This window comes from Rhinoderma darwinii (genome assembly GCF_050947455.1).
Source record: "Rhinoderma darwinii isolate aRhiDar2 chromosome 2 unlocalized genomic scaffold, aRhiDar2.hap1 SUPER_2_unloc_6, whole genome shotgun sequence".
NCBI lineage: Eukaryota > Metazoa > Chordata > Amphibia > Anura > Rhinodermatidae > Rhinoderma > Rhinoderma darwinii.
Genome location: NW_027461729.1, coordinates 249427 through 262166, shown reverse-complemented (window position 1 = coordinate 262166; position 12740 = coordinate 249427). Strand labels below are relative to the sequence as shown.

The 12740-nt window shown below is 43.6% G+C and overlaps 1 non-coding gene and 1 pseudogene across 1 annotated transcript; both read right to left on the bottom strand.

Annotated features, from left to right (window-relative positions):
* Window positions 1–376: 376 nt before the first annotated feature.
* Window positions 377–567, bottom strand: LOC142681779 (U2 spliceosomal RNA). The gene has a single exon (XR_012853649.1). It is a non-coding gene; the product is annotated as a U2 spliceosomal RNA (small nuclear RNA).
* Window positions 568–7151: 6584 nt separating this feature from the next.
* On the bottom strand, window positions 7152–7355 carry LOC142681813 (U2 spliceosomal RNA; annotated as a pseudogene).
* Window positions 7356–12740: the final 5385 nt, after the last annotated feature.

Genomic DNA, 12740 nt, shown 5'->3' with positions numbered 1-12740 from the left:
GCTTTAATGGCTGTTTGCTGTTCCCCTACTCCACTCCACTATTTGACTATGGTGCTGCATCAATCAGTGGCTGGCTCAGGTGCAGCTCTTTAACCTACCTAGGAGGGAGGGCGGAGAGAAGACAAGGAAGGTGAATGAGCTGTTCCAATGTGAAATGCCGGAAACACAGAAACACAGACGACACAAAACAAGAGGTGGCAATGTATTAATTAATTGCATTTAATAAATTAGCTCATTATCACACATGACTGTACAAATGCATTGTCCAACAGGTGTTGAAATAATGGGATTAAAAGGGGAGATCCCATCCGAAAGACAAAAACAATGGCAAACACAAAAAGCACTTTTGGAATCAGATTTTAGTAAACACATAAGGAAACGGTGCACCGGTCCTGGAAATACTGCAATACCAGGTCAATGCGTGGAGTGGACAGAGCAAGCTCTATTTCCATCTCCCTGTTCTAAAAATCCATTTAATATATGGTCCCCAGATAGGGGACGTATCAGATATTAAACTGATAAGAACAGATTTTTTTTTTGAGTTGACTACCCCAACAAAGGAGGTAACCGTTTATTTAAAATTTTTGACATAAAAAGGATTTACAAATTTTTTACATTTTTACAATAAATCAATAAATACACAGGGTTTACAACAATGGTATAATAATAAATACAAGTTATCAGATAAAATCACATAACTTATAAAAGGGCACTTGGTGGCATCAAATTATGGAACTCCATTCACTAAAAAACCATTTTCTACATAAAACAGGAGAGAGTTTTTTATCTAAAAGAAAATACTTGTGCATCTCACTTAAACAAATGGCTAAAACATCATCCACAGTTAAAACGTCATGTTTGAATAAAAGAATGTTTCTGGCCGCCCACAGAGCTGCTTTGACGCAGTTAGTGATCTTCCATGCCATCATTTTTCGGGTCTGTGTTGGGCATTCCAGACATCCATAAAAAACGCCATCGCTAGTAAATCTCTGTAGTCCTGTAATCTTCTGTGCCAAGGGGAGGATTCTTGACCACACCAATTGTGCGTAGTAGCACTGCCAGAAAAGGTGGTAGACTGTCTCATCATCTCTGCAACCTCCCCTTGGACACGCAGCCGAGTTGGTCAGTCCCCTTCGATGCTGGAATGCCCGGCATGGAAGACACTCGTGGGCACAACTCCAGGCCAGATCTTTCTGAGGATTAAAAAGATAATTAATATTTACCATTCTCCATATTTGTTTGCACTTTTGTTCACTAAAATTACTAATGGGGGCTACTAAAACATTTTCTTTTATCTTTTTTAAAACACTTTTACTATTTTGCACGTCTTCAATTCTCTTGCCTTTCAAGTTAAAAAGGTTCACAATTTTCTCTAAAATCTTGTACTGGTCAGGGAGGTTAAAAGCATACGGGGAGCTTAAAACCGTGGAGAACCATCCGTTCCTCTTCATAAAATAACCGGTGTTAAAACGGATAAAATATGACCAGTAGTGATCCTTAAAAACAGCGTTAAGACATGCAGTAAAAAATTTGATTAAAAGAAAGGTCTTTATGTCAGGGAAATCCTTACCACCCATTAGTTTTGGCATCATCACCTTCTCTCTCCTGAGTTTTTCCATTTTGGAGTTCCATAGAAATGTAAAACAAGCTTTATTTATTTTTTTTAATAAAATATCAGGGGGAGGGAAAACCATACTCAAATATAATAAAATCGGTAAAATCACCATTTTCATAATTAAAACTTTTCCCTCCATAGTCAGCTTTCTCAAATTCCACATACAAATCTTTTTATTAACTTTTTGTGCCACCAAGTCCCAACTGTTAAAACCATTGTTTAACTCATTGAAGGAGACCCCTAAAATCTGCACAGTCTCTGACACAGGGACTGGAATGTCCTGTAAAATCATATTGCCAATGTTTAAAATGTTACTTTTATTAAAATTGACTTTAAAACCGGAGGAGCAACAAAACTTATAGATCTGTCTTAAAGTTGTTTGTAGTGATAGGGTGTCCCTACACAGTACCGCGACATCATCCATGTACCCCACTACCTTTGCCTCTAGTCCCCCCCCGCCCGGCAGGGGGACTCCACGTATCTGTTTGCTTTTCCTCAAGGTGCACAGTAGAGGCTCAATTGCACAAATAAAAAGTAGTGGGGACAAGGGACACCCCTGCTTCACTCCGGAATTTAAAAGGACATCCTGTGTTTTAAAACCTTTGACTAAAATCTTGCTAGTGCAGTTGTCATAAAAGGCCTTCAGAGACTGTATAAAACCTTCCGGTATACCCATTTTCTCTAAAACCTTAAAAAGATAAAAGTGTGACACTCTGTCAAAGGCTTTCTCAAAGTCGATTGTTAAAACTGCCATTTTGCCTTTCCTCTCCTTTGTGTCATTAATAACATCTTTTAAAAGGTTCAGGTTATCCCATATGCTCCTCCCGGGTATCCCACAGACCTGGTTGGAGTGAATTATTTTGTTTACGACTGCTTTTAATCTATTTGCACAAATTTTAGCCATTATCTTGTAGTCGCAATTTAGCAGTGTAATTGGTCTCCAGTTTTTAATGTCGGTTTTGTCCCCCTTTTTGTACAGCAGGGACACCTCACCTTTCTTCCAGGACCCCGGGAGGGCTTTTGTTCTAAAAACTTGTGTAAAAAGAGAGTGGAGATCTTCCTTTAAAACACCGTAAAATAGAACATAAAACTCTATGGGTATACCATCAGGACCAGGGACTTTACCTGTTTTAAAACTCTTGGTAGTTTCTAAAATTTCTTGTTCTGAAATCTCCTGTAATAAAAAGTTTTGGGAGACAGGATCTAAAACAGCATCAACCTCCTTCAATGAGTCATTCATAAAAGCATTGTCAATGTTTTTAACATTAAAAAGATCCGCATAAAACCCATGTACCTTTTTTAAAATATTTTGGGTATTTGTTTCACCTTCAATATTATCCAACAGGGTATGCTTATCATTGATTTTCTTAAAAAAGTACCTGGAGCAGGTCTCGTTCTCCTCAAGATGTTTTACCTTACAGCGAAAGATTATTTCCTTTCCCCTCTGCTCCAGGCACTGGGAGATCTCTTTTTTAATCTCAATGATCTCCTTGTCCACCAGCATACCCTGTTCTCTGAATTTATATTGGGTCTGCAGACGGGTATTTAAATTTGCATAAAATTTGCATTTCTCTTTTGCTTTTCTCATCCCAATCTTAATAAAAAAATCTCTTATTTTAACTTTCATTTTTTCCCACCAGGTGACGATGGGCATATTGGGATGTCTTACCCGTCTGCAGCCTTTGTAAAAGGTAATAAAATCAGCTAAAATTTGCGGATCTTCTAAAAGGGATACGTTTAATTTCCAGGCTTTTTTCGGAGTTCTTCTTTCGTTATCACATTTCACTTTAAAATACAATAACTTATGGTCAGAAAAGACGTTTGGGTTAATATCACATTTAAAAGGCAGTATTTGATAAGAGCAGAAGATAAAATCAATCCTGGAGCTGCAGGTCACGTTGCTCCAGGTAACGCCGGCCTCTTCACATAAATCCCTGTTACATTTTTTAAAAACATCGGTGAGTTTAAAATCAGTAACAATATCTTTTAAAATTGACGAGGTCTTGTCGTAGTTCCTGCTTACTGAATTAGAGAACCGGCGTTCCCCCTTTAAAATACAATTAAAATCACCCGCTAAAACAAGTGGTTCTGAATCATTAATAAAAAGGGGTAAAATCTCTAGCATTCTAGCTCTTTCATTTCTCTCAGGAGAACCATAAAAGTTTAAAAACTGCCATTTAATACCGTCTATAAAAGCTTTGACCATTAAAATTCTGCCTGGTAAAATTTCATAAAAACTGTCAATTAAAACGTTCCCTTTAAATAAAATGGCGACACCTGCGGCTTTAGATTCGTTAGACCCGGACCACACCGAAGGTCCGAGTCTCCAATCTCTTTCATATTTTTTATAGTCCATGCGATGTGGGATGCAGCATTCCTGTAGGAAAAAAACTGACGCGGTAAGAATAGAGAGGTAATCAAACAGGGCAGCTCTTCTTGTCTTAGAATGCACGCTTCTTACATTTAAGGAAAGACCACATAACTCAGCCATGAGGAAAAGGGAGAGAGACAGTCTTTATAATCTTACCCGAGGTGGCCTCAGCAGTCCTCCGCATCGCCAGAGACCCCACTAGGACTCTCATAACCTTCGATTCTGGAGTCCACGGAAAAAATAGAGAAGGTAGGAGAGGAACTCCCATCACTTAGCTGACCCCCCGCCAAACCTGAGGCACTAATCATGAAAGGATCCCATATGGACTCCACGGGCAATATTTCATCTGCAGGAGCTTTTTTGGCAGCGACCTCCCCTTCGATAGGGGCAGGAATTGCGCTCCCTGACGTCTCTGGGACCTCCGTCACCTCGGAGGCAGCTGTCCGTGTATCCCCCAACTGGCTAGAAGGGGGTGGACCTTTAGTTGTCACTTTCGGGGGCACGTCCAGTGGTTTCCCTGCCTTCGCCAATGCAGGTACTTCCATCGGCACCCCCGCTGCCACCTCCGAGTACGCCCTACGTCGCTTGTGTGTCGCTGCCGCTCCGCCCGGGTCCTCTGCCTCAGGTACAGGCTGACCCAGCATCTCTTGCGGACCAGTAGGATCAGCTTCATCCGAACTACCCGTCTCCCCAGTTTCCTGGGGGGGCTTTTTCGTCCGCTGATCACTGGATCGACGCTTGTTCCGTCTCTGCTCTTTTGGGTCACCTGTTTGGGGGGGTCTGCTAGAGGTATCCATCTCGTCCTGGCCTTCTCCTTGGGGTTCCTCTCCTTCTGGGGGTACGATCTGGCCTGCTGGCTGCTCGGGACGCCTCGGCCGGACCTCGGGTTGTTCCGATCTGTGGGGACAAAATGCAAAAAGGTGACCAACTCGGCTGCAATATCGACACCTTTTCCCCAGAGGGCAAGTTTTGGCCTCGTGCTCAGAGCTGCCACAGTTCCTACAGGTGCTCTCGCAGGACTCATTGGTGTGACCGTACTTTTGGCATTTCCTACAGAATGGAGGCATCCCTGAAAAATAAAAGTCTCCTGCCATATCTCCTAATTTAAAACGTGCTGGCGGCAGCATTATCCCTCCTGTAAAATTGGCATCTCTGTAGCATGTCACTAGAAATCTCCATTTAGAGGTCCAGACCCCAACCTCATTCATCACTTTGCCAATACACTTAACTGTTTTAAAATAGGGGGATAAAAAGGACATCACATCTTTTACGTCAGCAAATGGGCAGTACATTTTAATAACAATCATTTTTGTGATGTCCAAAACATGCTCGTAAAAATCCACTCCGTCCAGTCTCGGGTCCTTTTTTACTGCATATGCCGCCAGCAGATCTTGGAATACTCCATTCTGTATAAATGTGATATCATAGGTTCTTCTTCTTGGGTAGTCCTGCACTGCCAAAATCTCCCTCTTTTGGACATTGAAAATGCCAACAAGCACGGTCTCCACCACGAATTTCAAGCCACAAGTCGTCGCCTTCTCCTCCGAAAGAATAACTCGCACAGTATTCTTAATCCGGGCATACGCCGGTATGTCACCTGGATTTTCATCCATAGTGAATCTTTTATTTTTTTGGAATAGTCACGCCACCCGTTGGTGACGTAACGTCTACGCAGCCTTCCCCTTTTCGGCCGAAGCCTACACGGGGGTATGTGGATCGCAACTCGTTGCTCAGGACTAAGCCTCTCTCCCAAATAGCAGCACGGGGGTGAAGTCCAGGCGAACCTGGACGATCCCCCGAGGCCGAGAGAGAGGGTACCTGAGCACCTCCTAACCAAGACCAGGCAGCACTGACTACAAGTAATCAGAACTACACTTGATCTCAGCCAGAAGGCCGAGAAGCGATGACCCGAACGGGCCGCGCGTTGACCGAGCCTGCCCAATACTGCTGTTCACCCCTTGCAGCGATTCAGCCTACTCCTAGGCAATTCCATGGGGCCCTGCAGGCTCACACACACTCACAGCTACTAAGCGGGAGGTGAATAAAGGCCGGAGAGGAAGCAAGACAGGATTTGCTTCTTTTGCTTGCACCACAATGCAGTGCTGAAAGAGGAGGAATCAACATAAAAACGCCTTCCTGGCAACGCCCAAATGCCCTCCTGCCGTGCAAACACTGGCAGCAGCAGCAGCAGCAGCCCACTGCCCACTGCCACCCCTTCTCCTTTCACACCTTGTATCAGCTTTAATCCAGTCCAGTGCTGCCTGCTGAGCAGCACTGACCAACACTGCCTGGGCCCAGGCTTTTATCTCTGAGGCCCCATTATGACGTCAGAAAGCTGGCTCTGGCTCCTGAGGTCTCCACTATGACACGTGCAAAGTTCCGTCTGAACTTTATATAAGACGGTGCGGCTCAGTCAGTCACTCAGTGTTGCCTGAGAGGGCAACACTGCAACAGCCGGCCCCCAGGCTGTCTTTTTTTTGCACAGCTAGTTGCCTCCAGGAGGCCACAAGAGGGAGACAAGGGACTGCAAAATGGAAAATAGGCATCCACCAACTTTACAGACAACTTGTTCTCCTTGCTCCTACAACCTCCATCCTTGCACAGTTTGTTATTCTTCCAGGTAACATAGTAACAAATCCAAATTGCTGCTCTCTTTGTAGGCAAGCAAGGGTTTGTTGCAACTGCAATTCTTACTTCTTCTTGAAATGTAGGGACCACAGTACATTCCATCACATCCATCTAGTGTACACAGGTAGGTCCATTGTGACGGGCGGGCGGGCGGGCTGGCTGCTTTAATGGCTGTTTGCTGTTCCCCTACTCCACTCCACTATTTGACTATGGTGCTGCATCAATCAGTGGCTGGCTCAGGTGCAGCTCTTTAACCTACCTAGGAGGGAGGGCGGAGAGAAGACAAGGAAGGTGAATGAGCTGTTCCAATGTGAAATGCCGGAAACACAGAAACACAGACGACACAAAACAAGAGGTGGCAATGTATTAATTAATTGCATTTAATAAATTAGCTCATTATCACACATGACTGTACAAATGCATTGTCCAACAGGTGTTGAAATAATGGGATTAAAAGGGGAGATCCCATCCGAAAGACAAAAACAATGGCAAACACAAAAAGCACTTTTGGAATCTGATTTTAGTAAACACATAAGGAAAGGGTGCACCGGTCCTGGAAATACTGCAATACCAGGTCAATGCTTGGAGTGGACAGAGCAAGCTCTATTTCCATCTCCCTGTTCTAAAAATCCATTTAATATATGGTCCCCAGATAGGGGACGTATCAGATATTAAACTGATAAGAACAGATTTTTTTTTTTTTTTCAGTTGGCTACCCCCTCGCGGGGGTGTCAATGATTTATTATAAAAAAGTACAGTTTACAATAATTTCCACTTTTTACATTGAATAAAAACAACAAGAAAAATTCAATTTACATTAAAATCCATAAAAGGGACATGGTGGTGAAACATTAGATATTGGAGTTCCAGTCTCTCACAAACCATTTTCTTGAAAGGGTGGCATTCCTTTTTTTATCTAATAAATAGTACATATACATATCACTAAAACAAAGTCCTAAAACGTCATCAATTGCTAAAACATCATGCTTAAAAATCAGGATGTTCCTGGCCTTCCAAAGAGCTTCTTTTGCGCAGTTCATCGTCTTCCATGCTATACTTTTTTGATCCGGGGTAGGGCATCCAAAAAGTCCATATAAAATGTTATCATAGCTTAAGTCCTTCAGGTCCGCCATCTTCACCAACAAAGGGAATATTTTTATCCAAAATTCCTGTGCAAAGTTGCAAGTCCAAAAAATGTGTCGAACCGTCTCTTCCGCCTGGCAGCCTTCCCTCGGGCAGATGGCAGACCTCGCAAATCCTCGTCTGTGTTGGAATGCCCTGCATGGAAGACATTGATGAACGCAGCTCCAGGCCAGGTCCATCTGTGTGTTAAAAAGATAAAACACATTAATAAACTTCCAAATAAAAGCACAACGTTCTTCACTAAAATGTTCAATACTGCAGACTAGTTCTTTGTCTCTTAGGTCCTTTATTAATTTTTTGCTGTTTTTAAGTTCTGACACACTTTTCCCTCTTAAATTGAACAAGGTCACTATTTTCTCTAAAATTTCATAGTTGGCTGGTAAATTAAAAGCATAGGGGGAAGTTAAATTAATATCAAACCACCCCAGCCTCCTCATAAAAAAACCAGTGTTAAAACGTAGGAAATAAGACCAGTGATGTTCTTTAAAAAGGGAATTAAAACAATAACTAAAGAACTTTATTAAAAGGAACCTATTAAAATCAGGAAAATCTTTGCCACCCTTTGGTTTGGATTTCATGACAGTTTCTCGTCTCAATTTCTCCATTCTGGAACTCCAAAAGAAGGTAAAACACGTTTTTATTATTTTACGTAATAAAACAGTTGGGGGAGGAAACACCATGCTTACGTATAAAAGAAGGGGTAAAATGACCATTTTGATAATTAAAACCTTTCCCTCCATGGTTAGTTTCCTCATATTCCACATACATATTTTTTTGTTTACCTTCTGCGCCACCATGTCCCAACTTATAAAACCATTGTCGCACTCACTGAAGGAGATACCTAAAATAGTAACAGAATCTGACACAGGTACCGGTATATCTCTAAAAACCATGCTTCCTATGTTTAAAATGTTACTTTTTCTGAAATTCACCTTAAAACCGGAAGCACAGCAATAAAACTCTATTTGTCTGAGGGCTCTCTGAAGCGACACGGTGTCCCTGCATAAAACCGCAACATCGTCCATGTACCCCACTGCTTTGGCCTCTATGCCGCCTCCCCCCGGAAGGGGAGCTCCACAAATTAATTTGTCGCGGCGAATCGCACACAGTAAAGGCTCCAACGCGCAAATAAAAAGCAGTGGGGACAAGGGACACCCCTGCTTCACCCCCGAGTTTAAAATTACCTCCTGTGTCTTAAAACCATTTACTAAAATTTTGCTAGTGCAGTTTTTATAAAAGGCTTTAAGTGATAATAAAAATCCTTCAGGAATACCCATCCGCTCTAAAACCTTAAAAAGATAAAAATGAGAAACACGGTCAAACGCCTTTTCAAAGTCTATGGATAAAATTGCAAGTTTACATCTTCTAGACCTCGTGTTCTCAATTACGTCCTTAATAAGATTTAGATTATCCCAGATGCTGCGGCCTGGCACCCCACACACCTGGTTAGGGTGTATGATGTGGGGTACTATGGCTTTCAGACGGTTTGCACATATTTTTGCCATAATTTTGTAGTCGCAGTTAAGAAGGGTTATTGGTCTCCAGTTTTCCAAAGCCGCGATGTCACCTTTCTTATATATTAGGGAGACCTCACCCTTCTGCCAGGACTTAGGCAGCATCTTGGAATTAAAAACATCAGAAAAAAGGCTAAAAAGGTCCTCTTTTAAAATGTCATAAAATTTTACATAAAACTCACTGGGTATCCCATCCGGACCAGGAACTTTACCTGCTTTAAAGCTCTTTACTGTTTCTAAAACCTCCTTCTCCGTCAGCTCCTGTAATAAAAATTGCTGCGAGACAGGATCTAAAACAGTAGTAATCTCCTTCAGTGAGTCACGCATAAAATCACGATCCACAGTTTTAACATTAAAAAGGTCAGTGTAAAACTCATGAACTTTACTTAAAAGACCCTGTACATCCGACACCCCATCAATGTTTCTAATGACAGCCTTTTTATTATTGATTTTCTTAAAAAAGTACCTGGAGCAGGTCTCGTTCTCTTCTACATGTTGCATTTTTGAACGGAAAATGATCTCTTTACCTCTCTGCTCCAGGCACTGGGCTATCTCTTTCTTTAAACTGATGATGTCGGATTTTACCTCTATTCCATGTTCTCTCATTTTGTACAGGGTCTGCAGGCGGGTGTTGAGGGTATTAAAAAACTCTTTTTTCTCCTTGGCTTTCGCCACGCTCTTTTTAATAAAAAAGTCTTTGATTTTTGTTTTCATCTTCTCCCACCAAGCCTTGATGGGAGTACGCACATCTCTCACCCGCCTGTTCATTCTGTAAAATTCAATAAAATCTGCTAAAACCTGTGGATCGTCTAAAAGGGAAACGTTAAACTTCCAGGACTTTTTACCAACCGAGTTGTTAAGATCATGCTTTATTAAAAACGATAAAAGCCTATGATCAGAAAAAACATTGGTTAAAACATCACAACTAAAAGGCAGTAAATTTTTAGGACAAAAAATAAAATCAATCCTGGAGCTACAGGTGGCATTGCTCCAGGTGACGCCGGCTTCCTCTGGACTATTTCTGTTACTTTCTTTATAAACATCACTTAAATTAAAATCATTCACGATATCCTTGAGCATTCCAGAGGTCTTATCATAATTTCTGCTCGTACTGTTGGTCAGCCGGCGCTCTCCTCTCATAACACAGTTAAAATCACCTGCGAGGATGAAAGGCTCAGATGTATTGATAAAAAGTGGTAAAATCTCTAACATCCTCGCTCTTTCATTTTTTTCTGGTGATCCGTAAAAATTTAAAAACTGCCATTTTGTGCCATCAATAAAAGCTTTAACCATTAAGATACGTCCTGGTAAAATTTCTTGAATAAAATCAACTAAAACGTTTCCCTTAAAAAGAATGGCGACCCCTGCTGATCTGGATTCGTTAGATCCAGACCAGATGGATGGACCACACTTCCAATCCTCTTTGTATTTTTGGTAAGACATTGTGTGGGGGATACCGCACTCCTGCAGGAAAAAAACAGAGGCTGCCAGGCAAGATAAATAATTGAAAAGAGCAACCCTTCTCACTTTTGTCTTTGCGCCCCTCACGTTGAGGGAGATTCCCTTTATCTCAGACATTGTAACTATAGGGAGAAAAAATTGTCTTGATTTTAAAATTATAAATAATATTGGTAATTAAAATCAGACTGTCTCTCCACCAGCAACACCAGATATCTCACTTGAACTCGTATACCCGCCCCCATCCAAGCTTAGCGTCTGAAGGGATGACGCGGGAGAGGAACTACCTTCAGAGAGGGTATTGCCAACAACCCCGGCCTCGTACACAGGGAGCCCAAACTCATTCAGCCTTACCTGGGTCTCATATGGCGCTCTACTGAGGTCCATGTCTGGTGGGTCCCCCCAGGGCCCCGCCACTCCCCCCTGGGGCTGTGATGGCCTTTCTGGAGGGGGAGGTTGTGCACAAGGCGGGGTGTCAGTATTCTCGGAGGGAGCAGTGCCCGCCCTCCTCACCAGTCGCGGCGAGGAGGGGGTCCTAGGAGGAGCCGCATCTTTCTTCACTGATATATCCATCTGCTCCTCCCCTGACTCCCTCCTACCGACTCGGCCTTGTCTTCCCTTTTTACGGGGACCCACCGGTACCTCATCATCCTCATCCGAGTCGGACGTTAGAGACCCAGGCTTTGGAGCAGGCCCAGCATCCCCCTGGCTACCAGCCTTCTGGGGCGCCTCCGATTTTTTCCCGGCCTGCTCCATATCGGCCTTCCGCTTTGACTGCCGTTTTTCCTTTGCACTGGGCTCCCTTTTTTCCTCTGGGGTTGCTGGCCTCGAGGTACCTGCTTTGGCTCCCGTACTTCGCACCTTGGAAGCCCAGGTACCTCGCTCCTCTATCTGAGTGCTGGTCTGTTCCTCTCCTTGGGGACGGGCCTGGTCTGCTGGCGGAGCACGTGGGGGCGCTTCGGGTTGCTCTTCTTCTTCTTCTCCTCGGTACCTATGAGGGCAGGAAAAATACAGGTGACCAGTTTTTTGACAAAAATTACATCGCTTTTCTTCTGTGCATTCTCTCATGGTGTGATTTTTACTTCCACAGTTCCTACAGGTGACATCGCAGCTAAAACTGGTGTGCCCATAGGTACCGCAGGTCCTGCAGAAGTTTGGCATCCCTGAAAAGTAGAGGTCGCCATTCACATTCCCTATTTTAAAACGAGCCGGTGGTAATCTCGTATTTTGGGTGGAGGGGTCCTTTATCAGCGTCACAATAAATTTCCACTTGACAGTCCACACTCCGCACTCGTTCATTACTCTCCCCAACAGTTTAACGTTTCTGAAGTAAGCAGCTAAGAACGCCGCCACTTCCTGATCCTTTACGTATGGGGAGTACATTTTAATCACTACGAGTTTGGTAACTTCAAATGCATGTTCGATTACCTTGACGCCCGAAGACGTGAGTTGAGCTTTCTCCCTCTCAGCTTTTTCCATGGCATCACGGAGGATTCCTTCTCCCATAAATGTAACATCAAAAACTCCACGCTTCGGGTAGTCCTGGATCGCCATAATCTCATGCTTGCGGACTGCCAGTAGTTTCTCAAGGATATCGAGTACCAAAAACTTAATCCCACGTGGACCGCCTCCACCCTCTGTCAAGACGAATCTTGCAGAGTTTTTCAGCCGGGCATATACCGGCACCGCATCTGGTTCGCCCGCCATCGCCTAGCCGGGTCGAACCGCGCAGCTTGCGCTGCTCCCTATGGGGTCCGGAGACACACCAAAGGGCTGGGGGGGGGGATCGCAACTCGTTGCTCAGGACTAAGCCTCTCTCCCAAATAGCAGCACGGGGGTGAAGTCCAGGCGAACCTGGACGATCCCCCGAGGCCGAGAGAGAGGGTACCTGAGCACCTTCTGACCAAAAACCTCCTGTATAAATACACTTGGTCTTAGCCAAAAGGCCGAGAAGCGATAACCCGAACGGGCCGCGCGTTGACCGAGCCTGCCCAATACTGCTGTTCACCCC